The following is a 26,788-nucleotide window of genomic DNA, read 5'->3' on the forward strand; positions in this document are numbered from 1 at the left end:
TCCCTTAAGACACTGATTTGTCGTTTCCTGCCTGCCAAACAGAAACAAAACAAAACAAAACAAAACACATTTTGATTTACTGAACAAACGTTTGAATAGGAGTAAGGTTCCGTGGTGCCAGGAAATGTCCTCACACCATTAGCTGGACAGCTTAGGAAAATCTTATCCCGTTCTTGGCTTAGATGAGATTCCTTTCATCTTTATGATCCTCTGAGCAGAGAAAAATCTGTAGATTTCTTTCTAAATAATGGTCTTAAATGTCTGTCTTGAATATTACCTCTGTATACCTTCATCCCATTAAATTTACATTAAAGGAGATTAAATGCATGTAAAGTGTTCAGCATCCTCCCTTGCAAAAGAGATAACTCTTACTGTTCTCTTATTTTTGAATCAAAATGTACATGTAGAATGCACATTGATCTTATCAGGTCCTATGTGTGAAAGGACACTTTGAACATGAATAATGAGTAATTTGTTTTTAATTTGGATTTCTGTGAAAAAGAATGAAAACAGGGACAAAGCTTGGTGCCTTAGAAAGAAACATGACTGAAAACTTACCATTACCACTGAGTTATATAATATGCCGGGTGGAATGTTCATGGTTTTTGAATGAAGCATCTTACAGTCTGACCAGCCCCTTACACAATACATGCACCAAAACTCTCAGACAGCTCTAGCAAGGGCAAGCTCACCAGAACCTTCTGCCTTTGTATGTTTCTGACTGTCCAGATAGTGAACTGAAATCCATCTTACAGCTTCTGCCTGCGGATTTTAAGTCTGCCCCCTGAGGCCACTCAAAACAAGCTTCCTCTCTCTTCCCGAGAGCAAGACTGTCCTCAAGCTTTCGGGAGAATCCCTTGGAGTTCTCCTGAGCCTTCCCTTCAGCTTAAATATCCCTTGGTCCCTTGGGTTTGGAGACTCCTTTACCATAATGGCAAATCTATTCATACTTGGGTCTGTCAGTGTCTAAACTTAACATCAATACCTGGAATGATCATAAACAAGTCCTCAAATAATCAATTTGCAGTCACCTTGGCAACCACAAAGAAGCAGAGCAACCAACAAAGCTTTCGGAACAGCTGATTATACCAGATGAATTTAATTTCCTGCTGCGCTAGCGTTTTATGAGAGACATGCTAATAAACTCTCCACGTCTCAGGGGGACTGAACAAGAGGAGATGGCTTAAATGAAAGCAGGAGAGACTGCAGTTTGTTATATGAAGGGCTCCTTGGCCTGAAGACATCTGAAGAGGCTAACCTCCAGCAACTTAGCTGGGGCTTTGCAAGAGAATGAAACCTTGCAGAAAACGGAGTGACTCTTCTTACAATTCTCCCAAGAATGGTACCTAACTATTACCCTCCTAGGGATATAAGAGAGAGATTAAGTTGTTACATACAATGTAATGGATGCCTTAGGGCATAGGGCTTAATTCTTTTGCTGAATCTGAGGGGCATCGCTTGGTGTCTCCTGCAGATATGGGAATGAACGGTGTGTGATGATGCGTACTTCCGTGTGATGAACGCAGTTTGGTGCAGAGGAGGGAACATGGCTGGGGGATCAGGAGACCCAGGCTCTGGGCCCAGAACAGTTATAACGTTACAAATAACCTTAATCAAGTCACCTTCTTTCTTTGAGCCTCAATATCCATCCATGACATGAGGTTGGCCTAGGTGACATCGAAGGCCCTCCTATTCTACGCTGAATGAGGCTGTTGTGGGAAGGAAGCACGTGGAAGATCTCTGAGGAGTTGAGTTCTTGACTCTGAAGCCACTGAGGAGCTGGCGAGCAAAACCTGTCAATACCCTACAAAACAACTTGGCTATGTTCCCCTCCCCACCCCAAACTTCACCATTGCGATTCCTGCTATTCCGCGTTAACAGGTGTACCATTATTTACTAAATATTTTTTTGACATTGACTCATTTCTAAAATGCAAATACATTTATTTTTAAAGAATATTTTGTATTACTGCCATTACTGCACGTGGAAAACCAGCGTCATCTGTCATAAATAGAAGGTAACAATGAAAACAAAACAATGTTAATAAATTCTAGCTAGATTTTGTTGCCTGCCAAAGTTCTGAGCCTGAGGCTTGCTCTCTTTTTATTGGAAAGGAAGATTAGCAAGTGCTGGGGAGATATTAATGGTATTCTAGCACTGAATGGTACTTTCTCCATCTATTTTAAAAGATGGAAAGAAAATCAAGAAGGGAACAACTCCTAAGTACTATACTGTTTCTAACGTAGTGTGATTGAAGTGTTTAAAATCATTTCTTCTTCCATCTAAAGGGATCTCAGCCCCAGACTTGTGCTACTGAGACCCACCGCTGTGCTGGAAAAAAACATTTTTGTTTTGGAACCAGGTGGGTCTGGGTTCCAGTGGTGACTCTGCCCTTAGCCAGTCGAGTGCTTCAAGCAATATGCTTAAGCCCTCTGGACCTCAGAGTGGTTCTTTGTAAAAAGGGGATAAAATTCCCAGAATGGTTGTTGAGGTAATAGAAAGAATGCATGAAAAGGTGGGTTTGGAAAGGAAGGGAGAGGGCGCCTGGGTGGCTCAGTTGGTTAAGCGACTGCCTTCGGCTCAGGTCATGATCCTGGAGTCCCAGGATCGAGTCCCGCATCGGGCTCCCTGCTCGGCGGGGAGTCTGCTTCTCCCTCTGACCCTCCCCCATCTCGTGCTCTCTCTCTCTCATTCTCTCTCTCAAATAAATAAATAAAATCTTTAAAAAAAAAAAAAAGGAAAGGAAGGGAGAGAACCAAGAGACATGACAATAGAACAGATCAGCATAACTTGGATGGGTTGAGGGTTGGGGAGTTGAGTCAAAGGAGACCGGGCCATTGCCCAGCAGTGGCATGAGGGTCTTTAGGACAGGAAGTGGTGATGAATTCAGATATGGCCATATAGAATTTGAGGTTTGGACTGGACATCAAGATAGAATATCATAATGATTAGGAGATAAAGAGACTTGGGATCATGTGTCTGTCAGTGGTTGTCATTACACTGGACGTGTTCCCTGAGCTGCAGTATACCCACAGAGGATGCCTTTGGTGGTTAAATGAAATAATGCATTTAAGGAACTTAGCACAGAGTTTCCAAAAGTGTTAATCATCATCATCATCATCATCATCATCATCATCCTGGATTTTCCAGCACACCTCCAATTTCAGGACATTTTATTCGTTTCTCCAGGGGCAATCTTTTATTTATTTTATTTTTATTTTTATTTTTTTTACTTTTATTTTTTTTTTATTCTTATGTTAATCCCCATACATTACATCATTAGTTTTAGATGAAGTGTTCCATGATCAGGGGCAATCTTTTAAATGAATAAATGAATTGATCCAACGGAGAAACAGAATCTTTTGAATACATCAAACTGCTAATGTACAACCTTTGGGATGGATTTTTGGGAAATGTCTTAGGTTGGATTTCCTAGTATCTGCTGCAGAGATGAAGGTTTGTGTGCAAGTGATTGATGGAGGAAGGAAGAGAAACCAGCCATGGAGGGGAGAGGCAAAATCGGTGTGTGGCTTCAGGCAATGATCCAGGCACAGTCTGGTCCTCTGGGAGCTCTGGAGCAACTCTGGAGCCAACTGCTTGGTTTGAAGGCCTGGTTCCTCCGTTTCTGAGCTGTAGAACCCTGAACAATTACTTACTTAATCTCCTTGTGTCTCGATTTCCTCTTCGGTAAATGGGAGTCGTTGATAATAGTATCTCACAGTCTCATGGGGTTGTTAAGAAGAACAAATGAGTTAATATCTGCAAAGTGGTTAGAACTGGCTTGGCACATAGTAAATTCTAAGTTAACTATTGGTATGAAACTCAGAGACGCCGTGGAAAGGTCTGTTAGCTATGGCACTCGGGACACCTACCACAGGGAAGGGCTTGTCTACGCAGCCTCTTGGGCTGAAGAACTGCTAACTGCAAACCTCCTAGGGTTTGAGCCTCAGAAAAGAAAGTGTATAATGTGCAGTGGGCCCTACAGGCAAGAAGTAGAATGATTGTGGGGATCAAGCAGTGTTTGCTGGAGCAGAGGAGGGCATGAAGTAGGGCTGAGGGGAGAACAGAAAGCTAGCCGTGGTGGGGAAAGAAGGGCAGAGGAAGAAAAGTGCCTTCGGTCCACTCAGGAAAGGAAACAGGGCCAACCTCTCTCCAAAGCAGTGTCCAGTGAGAGATCTCACTGGGTCAAGGAGAGGAGGTCCGGAGGCCCCAGCTAGGCTAACCACTGTGGGGCAGTGAAACATGCCCTGGGCCCAGAGGAGGAGGAGCCCTGTCCTGGCCCTCACAGCTCTGTGTGGTTGTCCCTCCCCGGGTCTCAGTCTGGTCCTCCGTCTGTCAAATAAGAAGGCTGAATTGACTAATGGCATTGAAGTCGAGGGGTGGTCAAGGGGCCCGAGAGACAACAGACACAGTTCTTATTAACTGTGTGTGTATTATATACAGGAGCTGGGCGTAGCGCCTTAGACATACTCTCCTCTTTTCTCATTTCTGTGCAACATTATGAGGTAGATGCAGTTATCCCCATTTTACAGATGAGAACATGGAGGTTTTTGAAAGAAATTACAGCCTGCCCCAGGTAACGTGGTAGGTAAAAGGAGCAGAAGGGCTTCAAAACTAGTTCTGTCTGGCTGGACGCCTGACTCTGACCCACTAACTCAGGACTCAGATGCGGAAGTCCAGCCAGTGCAAGGACTGCATGTCCAGGCTGGGAAGGTGGAAGTGCCCTTGCAGCTGACTTTTACCAGACGGCTGGGGTAAAGAGGCAGCGGTTCCCAATCACTTATGGGGAAAAAGGTTAAATGACCAAGATTTGGGGTCAAGCATCCTGGTCACAATTTCTAAAAAAAGAGGGTGGATGTCAGAATTTGGGTGTCACTGGCCATGAGCCTCTGAACTTTGTCCATGTCCTTCCTCCATTCCTAGTGCTCTTCCTTCGCACCTCTTTCCCTTCTCCCCTCCTCCTGCACAGGTCCCCAACCCCAACACACACACACACACACACACACATTTACCTAGATATTCTTAAAATATGGAGCTGAAGGATATTACAAAATACGCAGTTGAACAAAGGTCCTTGCCTTTAAGAAACTCACACGCTGGTAAGGGAGGTTGGTACATGAACCTGCCTGCCATGTAATGAAGTAAATACTGTGATAGAGCTAGGGACTTGGTTTTGTGGGCAAAATGATGAATTCGGTCCTGTCTTGCCACATAAATGCTGAGGAGGAGACCTAGGGAAAACCTCCAAAAGAACAGGTGAGCATCAGATAACAGGGAGTCTCTAGCCAAGAGACTAATGAGATTCTTAAAAAGAAAAAATAAATTAGCAGAGCTGTTTGGAGAGTAATTTGGTAGAATTCACCAAAATGTAAAATGTATATATCCTTTCTTTTTTTTTTTTTTAAAGATTTTTTATTTATTTATTTGAGAGAGAGAATGAGACAGCACAAGAGGGAAGAGGGTCAGAGGGAGAAGCAGACCCCCCGCTGAGCAGGGAGCCCGATGCGGGACTCAATCCCAGGACTCCAGGATCATGACCTGAGCCGAAGGCAGTCGCTTAACCAACTGAGCCACCCAGGCGCCCTGTATATATCCTTTCATCTAGCAATTCCCTTGTTTGAAATTTGTTCCTTCAATGTCAGATATATATGTCAAGATCCAGTTTCAGTTTTGTTTGTCATAAAGAATAAAACAAAACTAATTGTTCAGAAAGGGGAAATGATTAGGTAAACCAGAAGAAACCCATATATCATGATGTGTAATTATTAAAGAGAATGAAGTAGATCTAAATGTGTGGACTCCGGAAGTTGTCCATGCTTTATCATTAAGGTATAAAAACAAATTGTATACCAGGTTGTATAGAATTATTTCAGTTTTGTTGTGTTACAAACATCTGTGGCAGAGTTTTGGGCATCTCAGTTATGACTCCCAGGTCCTGCTGAAAGCCCTAGGGGGTCATGGTTGGCCATTAAACACGGTGCTGCCTCTCAAGGATTTACTGTAACCCGGCAAAGATAAGAAGATTAATGATATGACAGGGTGTGTGTAAAGGCTAGAAAAGAGGCTTAAAATAGATCCGCATTAACAGAAGCCTGGCCTTGTTCGTTATGTGAGGGACGATGAAGAGAAATCAAAGAGCTGCATTCGGTTGGTGGCCATGAGCTGGGCATGGAGGACAGACGTGACTTTGGTAGTCAGGTGTGGAAGGAGGGAATGCCACAGAGAAGAAACCATGGGAATGGATGTAGACGTGGGAAACTTTGAACTATGTTCGAGAAACAGCAATTATTCCCAGAGGGCTAGGCCATCTGGTCCATGGGTTGGGGAACAGTAAGGTGTGATTTGGGCTATGTATTTTGGAAGCCCCTGAATGCTGGGATAAGGAGTTGAGGTTTACAGGAAATCATGGAAGGGGGTGGGACAGTCCGGAAAAAAGCCCAGAGTGGGATAAATGAGACTATTTCACAGAGGTGTGACAAGCAGCCCTTGCCAGAGGGGCGGATAAGGAAAGAAACCAATGCGGCAAGGGAGTGACAGGCTGCCCCCATGGCTCTCCGCTTGGTGCCAGGTGTTTGTTTCCTCCTTTGTAAAGCAGATATGGACTCTTCTCCTATCTACCGCTGCCGGACAGGTGGTGAATCAAATGCACAAGTGTGTGTGACTGTGGGGCTGGTTGCCAGGAAAGGGCTGCTTTCCTATAGGGACTGTGTTTATTGCTGCAGGAAAATACAGGACAGACCTCAGCAAGAGGAGAGTTCAGGCTGACACAGGGGGAGGGACCTGGGGCAAGCTGTGGGAACATATGGGGTGGTCATCTGGGCCACGGGGCCTGAGAGGAAGTGAATGGATCTACATGCAAAATCCAGAAACAGCAAGAAACCTTTTCTTATCTACCACACCGGCAAAATGTAATGCTTTACAAAAGCTCAGGGTTGGAGCAAGACTCAGGAAGACCCTGTTAGCCACACATTACAGTTACATGGTCATTGTCCCAAGCAGGCAGATCTGTAACATTTATGGGAAGGATGGTCACTGCAGTTTAGCAAAAAAATTTAAAAAAATTATTTAGCATAATATTATTTAGAGTAGTAAAAAAAAAAACTGGAAATAAGGCTGCATAATGTATTGACATACATGGATGATTATGCAAATGCAGATACTTGTAGCAGTTTTATTCATCATTGCCAAACTTGGTAGCAACCAAGAGGTCCTTCAGTAGGTCAACGGATAAATAAACTGTGGTCCGGCCAGACAATGGAATCTTATTCTGCACTAAAAAGAAATGAGCTATTAAGCTATGAAAAGATATGAAAGAAACATAAATGCATATTACTAAGTGGAAGCAGACAATCTGAAAAGGCTACACACGCTGTGTGATTCCAACTCTATGAATTTCAGGAAAAGCCAAAATTAGGGAGAGAGTAAAGAGACCAGACTTTGTCAGAGGTCAGCGGGGAGGGAGGAATGAAGAGGCAGAGCACAGAGGATTTTTAGGGCAGTGAAACTAGGCTGCATGACACTATGATGGTGGATATATGTCATTGTACATTTGCTGAAATCTTTAGATTGTGCAACCCCAAGAGCGGACCCTGATGTAAACTACGGACCTTGGGTGATTATCATCTGTCGATGTAGGTTCATCAACTGTAATAAATGTACCTCTTTGGTATATGTATGTGGAGGCAGGGGTATAGGGGAAATCTCTGCACCTTCCTTCTCAACTTTACCAGGAACCTAAAACTGCGCCAAAAAATAGAATCCATTATTAAAAAAAAAAAGGAGGAAGCTCTGTACCAGCTGATATGAAGCCAAAATATATTATAAAGTAAAAGGGCTCACTGTACAACAGTGTAATATATCCTCATTTGATAAACAAACCATGGTATGTGGCATCTACCTAAAAACACAAGTATGTATCAATAAGGAGATATGTAAATAGATTCAAAAACTGAGTGCGACTCTACAGTGGATTTTATCCTGCAGTTCAAAAGAATGAGATCAGTAGGGGTGATAAAGATCTCTAAAAGATCTCTAAGATACTAAAGGAAAAGGGTTGAAACAAAGTAGTATGTAAATCACCTTTTTGTATAAATAACGTATGTTTCCATTTTCACAAATATACTCTGGAAAGACACTCAGACACAGTTAGCAATGTTTAATGTAGGGGACTGGTGACAGGGAGATGGGGCTGTGGGGAGGGCAGGACAATAGGCTTTTACTTTCATCTTTTTTACTCATCTGTTCTGTGAGATTTTTCACTCTGAGTACGATTTTTTTTTTTTTATTTAACTATAATGAACATACAGTGTTACATTAGTTTCAGGTATACAATATATAGTGATTCAACAGTTGTACACACTTCTCAGTGCTCATCATGGAAAGTGCGCTCTTAATCCCCTTGGTCTATTTTACCCGTCCTTCCACCCCACGACGGGTACTATTAAAAAGTGTAATTTAATAATAATAATAATAATAATAAAAGTCATGCTCTCAGAATTCTAGAATATACTGTCATGGCCACAGAGTCCTTCCTTTTGACTACCCTTTTTTGGTGAAGAAACTGAGATACAGTTTAACCAAAAGTGGGTGAACTGAATGATAAGTCGTCTCGTCTATGGAGACCAGGAGTGGGGGTGGGGAGGGGCCGTGCAACAGATAACAGCCAAGACGTACAAGTAGAAATTGTTAGAATTTGTAGTAACTTCTTCGGTGGGGGAAGAGGAAGAGTGTGAGAAGAAACTAGGAAATGAAAATAGAAATGGCAAAAACCTGAACAAAGGAGGAAGTTCTCCGAGAAAAGCCTGAGCTTGCCGAAGCTCTTTCTGGGGCCCGTGTTCTGTTCAGAGCGTATGTGTGTGTGGATCCCTGCCTCTGTCTGCTGACGTGACCCTTTCAGACAGTCCAGTGGATTAGCAGGGCTAGGAATCATTCTGCCTCAGAATTGCAGTGCCCCTCTCGTTTGCCCAGCTCAGTGGAGCCCCCACTTCAGCAAAAGGGACCTCAGCGCAGCACAGACAGCAAGGGGACTGGCGGGAGGCCCCGGGTCCCCTGCCACCTAGGGCTGCCCCACTCCTAGCCACCTTCTTTCTGTCTCCTGCTTCTGCGTAAATTAGGTTTGTGCCGATTTTCCATTGCTAAAAAGATCCCCACTGATATTCTGACCCTTCCAGGGTCCAAATGGGGAAACTAAGACCCACAGTGAGGAGGGAAGCTGAGAAATATGGTAGAGGTGGGAGAAGGCATGGGTCAGAAGCCAAGGGCTCTGACTCTCAGTTCCCTTACAGCTTTTCATTCTTATGTTTTAGCTGAAACTGCAAAGAGGAAAAGACCTGGAGCAATCTGAAATTTCAAAGGCTTAAGTTGAAAGAGAAGGTTCCTGGGGTGGGGTTGGGGGGGATATTAGACTCACAAAAACCAATAGGGAGAAAAGCATGATCAGGAATTAGAATAGACAAAAGAGGAAAATTGAGCCTAAATATTTCTGAGGATCGCCTGGACCCTCAAATGGAAACAAAGAATTGAATGGCAGGGTTTAAAAAGAAAAATTAGTCGGTGCAACCACCAAATACGTTTTGATTATCTACTATGGACCAGGCCATTGTTACAGTGCTGTTAATACCCTAATGAATGAGTCAGGGTCAGTTCCTGCCCTCAGTGGGTTTGCCACCACGCGAACAGTTTGGCAGTTTGCAGAGAAGAAGAGTGTGGATTCACTTACACAAGCTCTCGTCGGACACGCTCTTGCGATGGACATAGCAATCATCCACAAAGTGCAGCAGAGCCTGAGGGGCCCTGTCTGGCATAGAAAGGATGTTGGCTTCTGCCTCTGTCAAGATCCAAGTGGAGAGTGAAACCAGCCGCACAAGGGAGGCTGCGGAGGGGAGAGACCTACGGCATTGCTTACTGGTTACGATTACAGGAAAGTGAAGGAGAGCTGGGTAAACCCAGCCAGGGGAGGGAAGTGGCACGTTGCTAAGAGGAAAAGGGAAGGAGGGTGAGCAGAGGCTCCAAGCTGACACATGGATGTGCTAAGTGAAGGGAGGGACCAGTTGGTGACCCACCAGCTTAGAGGGTGAACTCAGACCCTCAGAACCCCAGCTTCCTAGAGTTGCCATCCAACTCTCCTGCACAGAGGAGCCCAAGGCCCACAGGCGGGAAGGAGCTCACCCGATGTCACACCACAAGTTGGAGGCAGTGCTGGGAGCCGAACCCAGGACTTTTGCCATTGGCCCGTCCTGCTGCACTGAAGGAAGAACACGGTGGTTCATTAAGTGCAGATGTTCTGGAGTCAGACTGACCCGAGTCTACACCCTACTTCTGCCACTTACTGGTGGTTTTGTGATAACTGGGCCAGTTTCTCTCTTCACCTGGATCTCTTCATCTGTAAAATGGGGACAGCAACTGTAATGACTAGGAGGGCTTATCTCCACCACGCTCGTCATCAGTTCCTTCCTTCCTGTATGTATGTGCCACTGCCCCATCGAAAGGTGGGGTTCATCTTTCACCCTCTTGAATCTGCTCTGACTTGTGACGGCTGTGACTAGTGACTACTACAGAAGGGACGCTGTGGCAGTTCCAGAGCTAGTCTTTGTGAGGACTGGTAACTTCCACCTGTCTCTCCTGAGTTACTTGCTCGAGGGGGAAGAACCCCACCAAACACACTACCCAAAGACTGCCATGCGAGGAGGCAGCCCAAGCTAGCCAGGAGGTGGCATGTGCCCGCCCCTCTTCCAGCTATTCCAGCATCGCCCCACCCTCCAGGTGACTCCAGCCCCAGCCACCGTGTGACTGTAAATGCATGAGAAGCCCCAAGCAAAACCCACCCAGCTGAGCCTCTGCCGCAAGCAAAAGAGATAATAATAAATTGCTGTTGTTTAAGCCATTAAGTTCAGGGGGTGTTTGTTACACAGCAGTGGTAAGGGGACCACGTGCCTTCTTAGGAAGGATTCAAGAGACAATTCTTTAGAACAGAGGTGGGGACCTGTGAAACTTGAATAAATGGTAGCTTTTTATTTTAATGAACTCAATGCAAACAACAAATTCTAAACACCTCCATCAGTCTTTACTAAAGAGTATGTTGCAGCACCACTAAGTGAGGCATTTGCAGACCACACAGAACAAGCTTCATTCTCCCTTCATCTGACAGTGCCTCAGGCCTTTGAAGACAGCCCCCACGCCCTGCTGCAGCCACACCGGCCTTCTCAGACCTTCCTATGAGTCAGTTATTTGCACGTGCTGTTCCCGATGCCTAAAAGCCTTTCCTTCCCCCTGTTTACATCTTTAGTGTTACTCATCTCTCAGCTCTCAGCTGAATCATCATTCCCTCTGGAAGTGTGGGTCCCCACCCTTTGGGAAGGTACCCTCAGAACATGGTGCCCCTCTCCTCCCAACACGAATCTCAGTTTTGCGCCTTTGCGTGTATTCGTGAGATTATTTAATCACCATCTTTCCCAGAAGACTCCCTCAGGGCAGGGACAACATTTGATTTCATTTGCCTTTGCTTATCACTATATCCCCCAAACCTAGCCCCAGCTGGAACGCTGACACTTGTGGAGGCTTGGTAAATACTTCTGGCAAGCCAGCCAGCCAGCTCCCACTTCCTTCATGCCTCTTCTGCATATGAAGCACCTCCGTCCCCTTTGTGGTCTAGGACTCCATTTCCACTCCGTTCCTCTTCCCTTTCCTTGGCCTCCGGTCCAGGCAACTCAGCCCACAGGTCCTGCCCTACAGCCACCTGGGGCTTGTTTAGTCTTTCTGCTCTTTGGGGAGGAGGAATCTCTAATACTAAGCAGTTCCTCCCCCACGGTTGTCTGTTTTCAAACAAGGCACTTCCTTCCTCAGACTTGAACAGTGGGACCCAGGGCTCTAGGCAACACTGCAACCTTGGCACCCCTCTTGGGCATGCCCTTCCCTGCATCTATTCTAGCAATACCCCACCCTCACCTCTCCTTCCAGCTGCCCTCTCCACTGCCCCAAGTAGGGCACCAATCATCCGTCATCTGGAATGTTATCCCTCCCTCACACCAGCTGCCTCAGGAATTTCCTGAACTACAAATCTGCTCTCATTACATCCCTGCCTAGACTTCCAGTGAAACCTACCTACCCTCGTTGTCTTTAGCAGAGGTTGCAACTTGGTGGCCACATCTAGCCTATAGATGTCTTCGGCTTGGTGGAGAGAGTTAAAAAATTAATTAGGCACTAATATTTGAAAGTTGGGGACTTTCACATAAAATTCCAGATGCTCAACTTCTTTTAAAAATATCAATAATCCTTGTGTTTCAACTGTACTTCAACAAAATAAAAAGAAAGAAAGAAAGAAAGAAAAAAGAAAGAAAGAAAGAAAGAAAGAAAGGAAGGAAGGAAGGAAGGAAGGAAGGAAGGAAGGAAGAAAGAGAAAGAAAGAAAGAAAGAAAGAAAGAAAGAAAGAAAGAAAGAAAGAAAGAAAGAAAGGAAGGAAGGAAGGAAGGAAGAAAGAGAAAGAAAGAAAGAAAGAAAAGAAAGTAGGCAGATATAACTTCAACATACAAAAATCAATTTTGCATTTCAAGTAAGGGGAGGAAAGATAGACTATTGAACAAATGATTTTGGAATAAATGACTAACATTTGGGGGATAAATTAAGTTAAACTCCTGTATTACATCAGACACAAAAATAAATTCCCGACAGATCAATGTACCAAATATAAAGAATAGAATTATAACAGTACTAAAGGGAAAAAAAATATCAGTGATCCAGCCACACTGGAAACATGGAAGAATGGGTGGAAGGGAAGGAACCTGTGGAGCACATGGTCTTGAGTTTGCCACAGTCCCCACCCCTCCCTAACGACCCCCATCTTTCCCACCAGTGGTCAGCGGCTATTCAACATTGCATTGCAGTGGCCAATCCCAGCTGTTTCACCTGTTATACTACCTTCCTGGTTTCCCTCAGCCCTTGCACTGCCACCCTTATCTGGCATAGGAGAAGTCTCAGTTTCTGAATCTGTTAAGAAGTAGAAAAGAAGGAAAGGAATAAAGAACATTTTCACCAGTCTGTCCCTCATAGTCCAGTAGCATGTGTAATTCACGGAGAAATTTTAATTTTGTGTGTGGGAGGAGAGAGATTATAGTCAGTTTTTATTTTCTCCTCCATACTTTCCCAAATTTTCTACACTAAACATGCTTTCCTTTTGCAAAGCTAGACTGAAATACAGGATGCCCCTGCAGATTTTATCTATGTCTATAAAATCCAGAGTACTTGGCTTTCATTCTATAGATACTCATACTACAGGCTCTGTTACCTAAGTAGATCGCTTCTTACCACATCAGATTAAACTAAATTTAAGTTACTTTTTACTTCTCTTTCTTGTAGTTTTACTATTTTTTTTTTGAGGGTAATTGTTACCCTCATTTTAATAAACACATTTCAATGCTTAATGCATTTTTATAAAATGACCACACTCTTGTAAATGGCACCATCTTGGGAAAGTATTTGCGCACACATTAGCTCCTTTGATCCTTATGATCTTGAGAGGTAGGCTGACCTGCGGGTGAGGAAATTAAGGCTCACGGGAGGCCACAATGAATGGTTTGCTTTAGGCCTCTGAGCTGGCATGTGGCTGAGCTGCGACTTGAACAGAATCTCCCTGCACCACGATGAAACTCCAAGCAGACCATGGGAGGCAGAGAGCAAGGCCAGCACAGGAGGGCTGGAGGAAATAGTGGTGTGAATCAGACACACAGTAGGCTCAGGCCCTGTGTGCACACACAACATAGCCTCTTTTCAGGTGCCTCCTCCCGACTTGCTCCTCCCCACCCCCCTCCCCGACACTCTCCGTCTCACATTTCTGTTTATTTAACTGAATGTGAACATTCCCCTTCATGGTTGTTTTGGAATCACCATATTAAAGGTTTGCCTGAGAGAGTCACCATATTGGAGAAAGGCTGTCCAGGCTTCCTTCCTCTGCCTTCTTTGGAGCATGTAAACAGTAGCTGGAGAATGGGAAAAAGGAAGTGCCGTATTTATTTGATGGCTAAAGCTGGGGATAGGATCCTCTGAGTGACAGCATCATTCAGAAATCCCCAGCAGCTCCCCGGTGCTTCTGTCATATCCCTGCTCATACTTGCTGAGGCCCTGAGAGGCCATCTAGTTTCTGCCTCCTGCCGCGGATGGGGAACCAGAAGCTCAGAGGAGGGAAGCTGCTGGCCCAAGGATAAGGTCAACCTGTGGCAGAGCCAGGATTGGAAACCCATGGCAGGAATCTTTCCTAACTATGTGAACTTGATACGCTTTTGCATCGGGTTCTTTGCTTGTGCTGGTTATGTGCCTATTGTCTTCTCTGCCCTGTGACTCTGGGGGTGGAAGTCTGCAGACTGCATTGCCCAGAATTCCTTGCTGGGTATCTGGATGTTTCCTTCTGATAGCAGAGGGCCATCCTGGCTCTACTTCTGCAACTTCCAGCACACTCTGTGTCAGTTGTGGGTGTTCTCTGGGGCAGAGGTTGGAGCCATGGCCACCGTCTGAGAGCTCAGCCGTGGCCATGCAAGGCACTCTCCTCTCACTCTTGCTTTCTGGTAACCTTTCTGTTTCCCTTCTGTTGCCTCCATCCTAGGGGTGGTAACGGTTTCCCGCAGTTACTCATATATGGATTTTCTCAGCATTCTCTTTTTGCTTTCATAACCATCTGACAACTGCAATCAAGTCCCTGTATTAAATGCCTATCATTTGAAATACCAAGCATGTCTAATCTTCAAACTAAACTCTAACGGTTATGTTGCTTAAAAAATTTGCTTGCTAAATTTTGCAGCTTTCTTCTTCCATTCATCCATAGAAGCATAAAATAGGTGATGCCCAGAATACAGGAAGAGAACCTAGTATTCATTCATACAACAGTCCTTTATTTAGGATCCATCCTGGTTAGCAACCCTTGTCCATGAGGGATTTGAAGTGCTGTGGGGAGTCGGGTCAGTAAGCAGGCAGGTAAAGTGCAAAGTGGCAAAGGTTGTGGGCAGGGAAGCCCAGGGGCACTGGGAGAACATAAGAAAGGTCCCTAAACTGAATGGGTGGGTTGGAAAAACTTTAGGGAGGGTCCCTTCTCAAACAAGGAATGTCTAAGTGAAACCTGAGGGCTATGTAGGAGTTTGTCAAACAAACTGGAGGGTGTGGAAGGTTGCTGAGAGAGATATTATGGACACCGATGATAAGCAAACATGTCAGGGCCTGTTCGAGGTTGAGTTATGTAGAAAATTTATGTTTAAGTTCTAACTGCTAGCATCTCCAAATGTGACCTTCTTTGGAAATAGGATTGTTACAGATGTAAGTAAAGTTAGATGAGGTCACACTGGAGTAAGACGGGCCCCTACACTGTGATTGGCTTCCTTATTAAAAGGGGGAAATATGGAGGCAGACATCACACAGGGAAAAGGCCGTGTGAAGATGAAGGCAGAGATTGAGGTGGTGCATCTATAATTCGAGGAAAGACAAAATTTGTCCAGCAAACTACCAGAAGCTATGAGAGAGGAACAGACTCTCCCTCACAGTCCCCAAAAGGAGCCATCCCTGCCAACGCCTTGATCTCGGATTTCTAGCCTCTAGAACCGGGAGACAACCAAATTCTGTTGCTTAAGCCACCCAGTTTGTGGCACTCTGTTATGGCGACCCTAGCAAACTAACACATGGCCTCATCACGAAGGGTATTATAAGGCTGGTTGGTAATACTATACATTTAATGAGCACTTACATAACAGGATCTGATTTATACAAGTGCTTTGTAAGAATCTAAGGGCTTTATAGGAATTAACTCATTTAATTTTCATGACAAATTTAAGAAGTAAGTACTATTATTATTTAATTTTGACAAATATGGAGAATGAGTACAAAGTACAAAGGTGACTTGGTCAAGGTTACCTGGTTAGTAAGTAATGTGATGAGTCTGGGCTTTGAATCTAGGCTGAGAAGGAACAATCTAAGCATGACATAATATTATGGCCCCATGAAAGGTTAGATTTTTACCTGGAGAGCGGTGACTACTGGAGAATTTTTAAGTTGGGCTTATGGAAGTATAGTTTACATAAAGTGACATTCACTCTGTTTAGGTCTGTAGTTCTATGGATTCTGACGAACATGTATGGTTGTGTGGTCACCACCACCATGATTTGTATAGCCACCATCAATGGTCTGTTTTCAGGAGAACAGTGACATGATACAATTTTCACCTCACAGATATCGTCCTGGCTACAGGGTAGAAAATGAATCGGGAGGGAATGAGAATGGAGCCAGAGGTGAAAGATGGTGGTGTCCTGGACCTGAGCAGCCATGCTGGACAGGGAAAGAAGGAAGAGGTAACAGAGATATATAAGAGGTGGAATCCATAGACCGGAAAACCACTTCTTCTTGAAGTGTTTAACATGTAAACATGGGTCAAATACAATCTGAATGACTCCAATCATCTGAGATCTTTCAGTAAAGACCTTTTTTAACCCCATCAGCCAACACACCAGCAATAACGTACATTCCCCTACCGCTGCTCTTTCCTGCAACCCACCCCGGCCAGGATCACTCAGTTAAGTTTAGAACAGTTGATAATAATGATTAGACCTGAGCAAATTATCTAATTTTGAGGCTACTAAATTACACTAAAATACCATCATGAAATTGGACTTAACGATGAAAGACAAAAAAGCGGGGAGAGGCTTAAAGTTTCCATATACATCTGATTTAAATCTGAGACATTTTCAACAGTCATTTCCCAGCAGTGGATCCTCTTGCAGCATTAATGCCTTTAGTCCCAAGTAGCCTGTGTACATTTCTTATCCTCCTTCTTATGATTCCTTTCTTTACTCAGAGGTCCCCTCCTCAGAGTGCCTTCACTGATGACTCTGCAAAAAATATCCGCTGCTCTGCACCTGTCATTCTCAAACTCTTACCCTACTTTGTTTTCTTTTGGGGGCTTATCTTTTTTCTGGAAATTTCACCCTGCTTATTTTGTATTCCTCACCCTTACCCCCATCCCTAAAATACAAGCTCTGTGAATGCAGGGACTTTGTTGATATTGGTTATTGTTACATTCTTGATGTCAGGAATGGTGCCGGGCACGTAATGCACACTTGATAAGTATTTGTGGAATGAATGAAAAAGCTAGAGCCCACGATGGAAAGATTTCCACATCCATGATCTAGGCCAGCCACATCTATTGGCAGGTGAGGAAACTGAGAGCTGAGTGAGGGGTGAAGAAATTTGCTTAAGGCTCCAAGCAGATTGGTAGCTGGATGCAGGTGGCACCCAAATTCCCTGGTCCGAGCCCAGACCTTCCGCCACTGCTTCCTCTCAAGCTTGTCCAGCTGCATCATGGCAGAGTGGGTTAAGAACATGGACTTCAGAAAACAATCTGGGTTTACCTCTCCCACTTGGACAGGTGCTGCTTTTCTTCTCTGAACCTTTTTTACTTACCCATCGGTCAGGGATAAAAACCCACCTAGTAGCATTGCTGTGAGCCCTAAAGGAGATAATTCAGTTGAAGTACTTTGTGCAGGGGGCCTGGCACAAAATAAATTCTCTATGAATGCCAGATACTGCTATTCCTTCAAGAGAACCGCCAGTAGACATCATCTCTTTCCTGACTGTTGATCTTAAAACATTTCTCATTTTTTACATTTTGTATTTTTTCTTTTTTTTTGAGAAGGGGGAGGGGCTGAGGGAGACAGAAAGGGAGGATCTTAAGCGGGGCTCAATCTCATGACCCTGAGATCATAACCTGAGCCCAAATCGAGAGTCAGACGCTTCCCTGACTGAGCTACTCAGGCACCCCAATAATTTCTTATTTAAATTTAAACTGTAAATACCAGCAAAGTACTAGGGGATATGTTAATGTTTGATGGGGGAAAAAAAGGGAAAACAGTCCCCTTGTATGGGAGGGAGACAAGCATATAGAAAGAACTGGTCCCCTAACTCACTGAATCCTATTTTCCTCACATTTAGAGTAGAGGGTTGAATTTGATAATCCCTATGATGCTGTTTGTCTGATACCCTATGATTCATCTCCTGAAAATAGAATGAGGTTTTAAATGGTTCATGCTTAGTATGAGTGAGAAGTTGAAGGAAGATAGCCTGGTGCCTCAATCCCTTCTTTTTACCTCTAGCAATAATCGATCACTTTGAAACTCACTTCTTTCTTAATGAATAGGCATTGCCATGTCTCCCATGTGCCAGGCCCTGTGATCAGCATGGGATTGGCTTTGTCTATTGGACTCTGAATGGATGGGTTTTCCCTGCTTCTGTCAGGCACACAAGTGTTCCTGGGTCAAATGCTCTGAGGAGTACTGTGTTCATTTCCTAGGGTTGCCATAAACTGGGTGGCTTAAAATAAAAAAATGCATTGTCTCCCAGATCTGGAGTCTAGAGGTCCAAAGTCAAAGTGTCAGCAGGGTTCACTCCTTCGAGGACACTGAGGAAGAATCTGTTCCATACCCCTTTCCTGGCTCCCGGTGGTTTTCCGGTAACATTCGTTGTTCCTTGGCTTGCATACTTCACCCCGATCTCTGCCTTCATTTTCACGTGGCTTTTTTCCTGTGTGTGTGTCTGTCCCTCTGTCCAAAGTTCCTCTTCTGTTAAGGACACCAGTCATATTGGATTAGGACCTACCCTAATAACTTCACCTTATTAACTTGATCATCGGCAAAGACCCTATTTCTAAATAAGGTTACATCCACTGGGGGTTAAGACTTTAACTTCTTTTTTTTGGGGGGGGGGCACCATTCAACACATAACAATGACCCTTCTTCCAGCCTCAAATAGCAGCCTTGAGCCTTCCCTACAGAGAGGCCCAAATATGTTCTCTTGACTCTGAGTTCCCATGGCATTAGACTCACAGATCCCAGAAACCATGAGCCCATGAATTCAGCCCAAGATTACATTTGCATTTCTGACAGTTACCTCCCATCAGGGGGTCATGTTAAGCTTGTGGTCAATTAAAATGCTCAGATTTCTTTCCTATTAGTTGACAAACCAGTTCCTCACATCCAGTGCTTAAACATCTGATTTTATGAAGCTAAGTACCAAACTTTATAGAGAATACTAAATGATTAATCTTTGAATACTTCAAGTTAGTGTCATGAGAACTTGAGTTATTAACAGCTTTAGGTCCATAAATAATTTCTTCTGTTGCCATGGCCCCAGGACCTGGCTGGAGGGCTCTTCTGTGCAGGTGATTGGTCCCATTAGTCATAGGCCTTTAGCTCCTCCTGAGCAATCTTTTTCATCTCTGGAGCCTGACTTATATGGCCTCCTCAGGCTCAGCCTCTGGAGGTCTTTCCAGAGCTCTAGGACTAGGGTGAGGTGAGTGAGGCACTTTCCTCAGGCACAAAAATTCATACAAATATACCCACGATGAGCAAAATACCAAATTTTCAAATAAAAGAGAGGCTCCAACTGGGCCAAGTTTAGGGTGAAGTGAGTGAGTGAAGTGAATCACGTAACGTAGGGTCAGATCCCAGCTTTATTTCAAGTTCGGATATTTTGTTCATTACGGATATTTTGTATTAATTTTCATTTAAAAATATTGCATGAAAATATTATTTATCTTAGGGCCTCCTTAAAATTTCCCCTTGAGGTGAATGCCTCACTCAGCCCACCCTGGTCCTGGCTTTTGGCATGGATTCTAGTGGAGTAGAGTAGAATCTGGGACCAGCCTCACAGCTGGGAGTCAGGACATCTGGACCCTCACCCACGCTCTTCTATTAATTACCTGTGCTGCACTGAGTAAAGTTATTTCCTTTTTCTGGGCCTCAGTTTCTTCAAATGCAAAATTACATGGATAAACTCCATGATTTTAAGGTAAAATCTAGTCATAAGATTTTGCGATGCTACCCGGAGCTCTGGCTGGAGGTCAGGAGGCTTCCTTCTCTGATCTTATCTGTGCTACCCACTGACTGTATGACCTTGGGCAAGTCACTTGCCCAATTAGACACAGACAGGCTTCCTTATCTCTACTAGTTAAGAGTGCCACTGAAACGATCTGCCAGGCCCTTTTGAGCTCTGTATTTCTCTGATCCTTCTACTGCTTAAAGGCAAACAAGAACATTCACATACCATAAACATTACTAACAGCCAGGCGCCAGTTATAAGCAACCATGTTTAACAAAGGGACTCACTCAAGAGCAAAGTTAGTTATTTGGCAAGATATCCGGAGGCCTTTTCTACAAGGAAAGAGAACTCAATGTCAAGTATTGTTTAATTTTGAAACACCCTCATTAGAAACTTGAGCTCGTGTATTTTGCTGTTGAGGAGAAAATTACGGATCAGGGTGCTGATATTTTTCATTGACATGTTGGCATCTCATCCACTGACGCTCAAAGTGCCCTCATGGGAGCTCAGTGTGTGTGCTATGTAACCTTGAGAATGGCTTATACCTGCTTTGGAATTCTTTTTCACCTGTGAAATAGGGACGAGTCTTGCCCATGGGGTTGCTGCAAAAAACAGGTAAGGTGTGAGGATGTGGGAACGTGAAGTTTAAAGTAAAGAGTTCACAGAAGTTATGAAATCTCATTCACAGTTACTGGAGGGCGATTTGAAAATGCATATCAAAGACATTTAAAATGACTCAGTAATTCAACCCCCAGGTATTTAAGAACATGGACAAAGATATAGTTGCTGTACATTTATTTCAGCATCTTTAGAACGAAAACAAAGAAGCAAAAAACCAGCTTACTGGTGCAATCATAGAGGATTGGCTAAGTATATTGTAGTATCTCCATATAATGCAGATGTTAATAATGACTTCATGGAAGCATATTTATTGACATGTATAGATAGTTGGAACACATCGTTGGGGGTGCCTGGGTGGCGCAGAGGGTTAAGCGCCTGACTCTTGGTTTTGACTCAGGTTGTGATCTCAGGATTATGAGATCAAACCCCGTGTTGGGCTCCACACTCAGCACGGAGCGTGCTTGAATTTCTCTCGCTCTCGCTCTGCCCTTCCCCCTACTCTCTTTCTCTCTCTCTCTCAAATAAATAAATAAATCTTTAGAACATATCGTTAAGTGAAAATTACAAAGTAGTATATATAGTACAAGCCCATTTTTGTAAATATATGCCTGGGTTATCTCTGGGTGGTGGTATAATATGCTTTATTTTTTTTCCTTTTCTTTTGATTACTTGCATTTTCTGATTTTTCTGTAATGAACATATATGACATAATGGTTTTTGTTTGTTTTTTAAAGATTTTATTTTTATTTATTTGACAGAGAGAGACGAGAGAGGGAACACAAGCAGGGAGAGTGGGAGAGGGAGAAGCAGGCTTCCCTCCGAGCAAGGAGCCCAATATGGGGCTCGATCCCAGGACCCTGGGATCATGACCAGAGCCAAAGGCAGACGCTTAATGACTGAGTCATCCAGGCACCCCTGACATAACATTTTTAAAGTCTATCATAAAAAGTATAGATACATCCAGGAAATTGCTCTTTTGAAAACAGCATTGATCTCATGTTAAAAACAAATTAACAAGTATCAAAGGATGTTACGATGGTTTTTTAAATTTTATTTTTAGGAAATAGCATTTGTGGAACCTTGATCTGGAAGAGGATTTTCATTTTGCCCCAATTTTCCTACTCCATATTCTCTTGCCGAGCCCTCTGCATATCCTCATTCACAGATTCAGTCTCTCACTCATTAATTCAAATTGCCAATATTTGTTGAACACTTGCCATGTCCCAGGCAGTGGGCTAAGTACTCTAAGTGACGCAGCATGGATGCATAATGATTGCTTGGCCCCCTTGTTCTCTTCCTGCTCAATTTCCCCAACACAAACTTCAACCAACTCCAGAGCTCCAAGTCTTAAAGCCATCATTTAGTCCCCTCTGTGCCCATTTTGTCATAGTTCTGCTGATGACCACCTCCTGCTCCCCATATCCTTTCCCCAGAAATCCCACTGCCATCAAGTTCTTGATTTTGTTCTTTTCCCTTGACTTCCACACCACAGCTCAGTGCAAGCACCAGGCACTTCCTTCTCCAGGTCACCTCACTCCAAGCTTTCCATGACCCCTATCCATAACCTTTTGAGCATCTAAGCCTAATGTACATATTCATAAATCATACGACATGTGCCACTTTCAATCCATGTATTAAATATTAGAATATGAATTTCTTTATGGTTTTTTGAAGCGAGATAAATATAACCAGATGTCATCATGTTTTCTTCCCGCATGTCAGTGGGTCATCTTGCAAACTCCCTGATATGCTCTGAGAGGTCTGCTCTATCTTACAGTTCTCAACAGGACAGCAAAAGTGACCTTCTCATGTTTTTATTTGTTATGAACTTCATCAAACTCTAAGTTGACATTGGACTCGTATTTACCCCAAATGCCCGATCCATAGCTTCAAGGTCTATTAATTATACCCCTGTTTTCATCTCCAAATAGGTCTTAGCTGGTTTTAAGCTGACGTCGCCACACTGGGGTTTCCCAGCATTGTGTGAGGGGAAGGATCCTGTGGCAAATAAGTTGGGGAACCCTGCCAACTCCAGCCTGGTCTGGAAGAGTCCAGGTGTAAATGAGCACGCTGAAGTTTCTGAGGAAGCCTCCAGGAAAGAGACCAGGTTACCTTTTCTGAACAGAGTATTTCCCGAGCTGACTCAACTCTTTATTTTATAAACTTTATTCCCACACCTTAAAATAGTGTGAACGCAAGCTACTTTGGGAAATGCTAATTTACATAAGGTAAACTGACTTCTGCCTCATCACCACATACATTATTTACCATCGCCAAGAACAGCTTCCTCCTTGCTGCGGGCTAAACTGTCCTCTCTACACTGGGATCCATGTTCCCTCCTTAGTCAAATCATCTCAGATGAACCATGAAAAGCCACAAACCCCCAGGTGTTTTAGAAATCACCTGATGTCTCAGGGATTGTTAAGTGTAACAATCAGGTAAAGAGTAGTCTTTTAAAAGCTTAGATCATATATGTCATTCCTCTGCTGGGAATTCTCCAGTGGCTTCCCAAAACATGCAGAAGAAAATACAGACCCTTCAGAGCTCAAGGATGTGCCCCTTCTGTTTCTCCAACCTAATCCCCAGCCCTTTCTACATCTTCCCAGCCACACTGGCCTTTCCTCACAGATGCCAAGCTCCACCTGTTTCAGGGCCTTTGCACTTTCTCTCCCCTTTGCCTGGGATGCTCTTAGCCCAGAACCTCACATGGCTCACTCCCTCCCCTCACTCAGTCTTCCTCACATATCATTTTCCCAGTGATGTTATCCTGGACCTCTGGACCTCAAGCCCCCACTTCCTTCATTGGCTACTTTCCAACTGCATGCTCTGCTACTTTCTCTTCATAGCTTTACCACTACCTACATTATGTCATATCATCTTGGGTCATATAAGAATCAAGAGGGAAGGAGGGTTGACTGTCTTCTTCACCTTTATCTCCAGAGCCTGAAAGAACGGTTGGCATATAGTAGAAATTCAAGAAGTATTTGTTGAAGAAGTGAATAAAACGTTTAGTCAAGGCTCAAATTCTGTTTATTTGCATGGTTTAGCTGCATAACTGGGCCTCAAATATTTCTCTCCATGGGGTTAATTGTTTTAATAAATGGGACTGCCTGATTATTTCTGTTGCTATGCTCATCCCAATAACCCAACTACTAGACTATAAATTAGAGAGAAAGAAATAGTATTTTATTTATAATTCCTTGGCTCATAGACACGAGCACAGGACTTTAAAAATAAAGGCACTGTCGACTTGATCCCTGCTAGTTCTGAGTAGCCTAATTCGTTAAACACTGAAACACGTAGCTTTCTTCAGAGTATTTTAGTTTGATAGTCATGAAAGCTTTAGTGTGTTTTTTTAAATTATTTTTCAAGGCAAATGTAATTTTAACCTCCAAAATACTAACTTTGATCTTTATGAAGAATGTTACAGAATTGTAGAATGTCAAGAAGAATGTCTCAGATGCTTCTAAATACAGTTGTAGGTGCTATTTGTTATGGCTTGTGTTGAATTGAGATCATACCTTGACTCACGGTACAAAGGCACTGGGATTGAGAAAGCCTTGGACTATACACTCACCTGACTCTTAGAAGGATCTGCAGTCACTTTTAGAACTCTGTATGTCTTGAGTATGTTTTGAGAAATTGAGTTGATTTTTCAAATTTAATATTGAGTTGAATTCATTGGCAAGCAGGTATGTGGCTAGCTCTAGCATTCACTTCGGGGGTGAGGACAGGCAAGTCATTTATCCTCTTCTGTAAAATGGGTATAATGGTAGTGCTTACTGAATACAGTTATGAAGATTAAGTGAACAGTACAAGTGAGATGTGTGGCACAGTAGTAGATCCTATTCTTTCATTTGTTGTTTTCCCAGCACTGACTCCATCGCCTAGCACATAGTAAGGATGGGGAGATGTTAGCTAATGCAATTCTTCACTCAGATATCTCCTTTTTCCTAAAGCTTGCAGACTGATTCCCTATCAGTCAATCAGTGCACATTTTCTCAGGGCCTTTTCTGTATCTGGCACTCAATTAGGCATGGTAAGAGGATACATGGACATATGAGAGATGTATCTGAGATGCTTATAACTCAGAAAGCATAAATGTATAATAATATGATTTGAAAACTGGGCAGACCCAGAGCATTGAAAACAGATAGAAATGATGAGAGACATCTGGCTAAGTCATGCTTGAAGGCTCAGTACTACCCCCCCTGCAGGAGAGGAAAGGGTTCTCCAAGGATGGAGAACACAGGGAGGAAGGGGGCAAGATTGGAGAGGGGGAGGTGTGGTGACCAAGGGAGGGGGGTTGACAGCATGGAGGACAATGAGATAGATATGCCAGGAGAGGCAAAGGCAGGGAGGCACTGTGGGAAGAATCATGGGCCTCGGGGGACTATGAGTGAGTGTCAGGTTTCCAGCTTAGCCTGCCAGGGGTGGTGTCTGTAATGGACATGAAGGTCCAAGAGGAGAAGGAGGTAGAGGGCAGACGAGAAGGTAGGTAATGCTGTGGAGAGGAGGAACAGCTCAGGCCCTGGGTTCCTGGGGAAGGTTGGAAAGCATGAGGAAATGGAGGATTTCGCTTTAGGAAAGAAGAGATGTTTGCCCAGAGATTGGAGGAAGGATGGGCAAAGAGAGCACCAGTGATCGAATCCAAGTGCATAAAAGTATATACATTGAGAGTAAGTATCATGTAATGTGCCCTCGACAAGCATCATTTCCTTTAATCCTCCCGGTGGTTCTATGAGACCAGTCCTTTGAAGTTTATGTAAAAAGCTGAGTTGCTAGTTTAGGGTCACACAGCCCTTAAGAGCAGAGCCAGGATTTAAGATGCAGAGAGGCAGACTCTGGAGCCCAGTCCCTAGACTGTTGGGTTGTGCGAGGCCCACGGGGCCCAAATGCAGGCAGGAGGAGGCTGGGGCCTCCCCAGTTAACTCAGGAATAAGTCACAGGTTGAGGGAGAAACTGGGAAGTGGGTTTGGGGAGAAAGGAGAGGGCAGGGTCCTGCAGGGTGAGTTGAGGATTTAAGGAAACAAGAAGTCCAGAAAAACAATGTGGGAAAATATCCTGGGGAGAAAAATGAGAAAGAAATAAGAGGCCTGACTCAGAGCAGCATGAGTTGCTGTTCATGAGGGCAGAGAAAGTCATTTGAGGTGAGCCCTGGAGGCATGTGGGAAGGCTTCATCCTCTCCTCTAGGGCAGAATGGCCTTCCAGGTTGGAATTTCCGGCTCCTTCCACCAGTCCCAGCGCTGCTCTTTCTGAGGGGACCTCCATGCTCTGATATCTGCTTTGGGCGTGGGGACGTTGTGGCTGGCTGGGTAAGCCAGAGCTACTCGGGGGTCTGAGAGGCCAACCAGACCTAAGTTCACACCTAGTCCTCCACCCACAGGCTGTGGAGCCCAGGGCCAGGGACCCTTGTGCCTGTTTCCATAACTGCACAGCACCTACCTCAGAAGAGAGCTCTTGGAATTAGATATCGCGTTGTTACTTGGGCTGCTGTAACTTCCCTGACATCTATTCCAGATGTAATGGTATAGAGGGAATGGTAAATGGCTACACTGAATAAAGAAAAAAAAAGATTTAAACCATGGTATTGGTTATTGGTGTGAAGAAAATTCTAAGAAACTCTATATCAATGATCAAGCTTTAGGCATTACGTACATCTATATTACTATTATCACTTGCTGTGGGCCACGTAATGATTTTACACTAGATGCAGTCCATTGGGTTGGCCCTTCGTTTGTCCCGTTGCCAACTCTGTCCCACTCCGTGACCTTATTCACCTTTTACTGAATGACACTTGGCAGTTTATGTAAAGTGCTTTTCACTTACATGATGTCATTTCATCTTTAAAGTGAGCCCACCACGTAGGTGCTCTCGTTACTCCCATCTAAGGGAGGAGGAAGGCTGATGCTCGCATACAGGATGTGATTTTCTCAAGGCCGTGCTGATTTTCTACCTCGAAACCTATGGTTGTTTTTTGTTTTGTTTTGTTTTTTTTGCATGCGACAAATTCTTTGCCAACACAGAACTGTTGTGTTGATAAAATAACAGAGTTAATTATGCCTTGACCATGTGAAAAATGTTATAGTCAGGTGTGGGTTTGGGAAACGAGGGAGGAGGACAGAGGAAGCCGGGATGACTTGGCCTTGAATCCTGGCTCTGTCCCCTTGGGTAAGTCATCTAACCTTTCTAAAACTCCATTTCCAGTTACTTATCATGTCTGATCCTTAGCTTCTGAAAACACAGAATGAGCATATTTACTTACTCATGGCGTTATCAGAATTAAAAGGGATAGTACACTTGAGCATTGATCCTAGCTTAAAGCAT

The sequence above is a fragment of the Mirounga angustirostris genome, unplaced genomic scaffold (genome assembly GCF_029215605.1).
Source record: "Mirounga angustirostris isolate CCGP_5_RB_7025 unplaced genomic scaffold, mMirAng1.0.hap1 SCAF_7, whole genome shotgun sequence".
In the NCBI taxonomy this organism is placed as follows: domain Eukaryota; kingdom Metazoa; phylum Chordata; class Mammalia; order Carnivora; family Phocidae; genus Mirounga; species Mirounga angustirostris.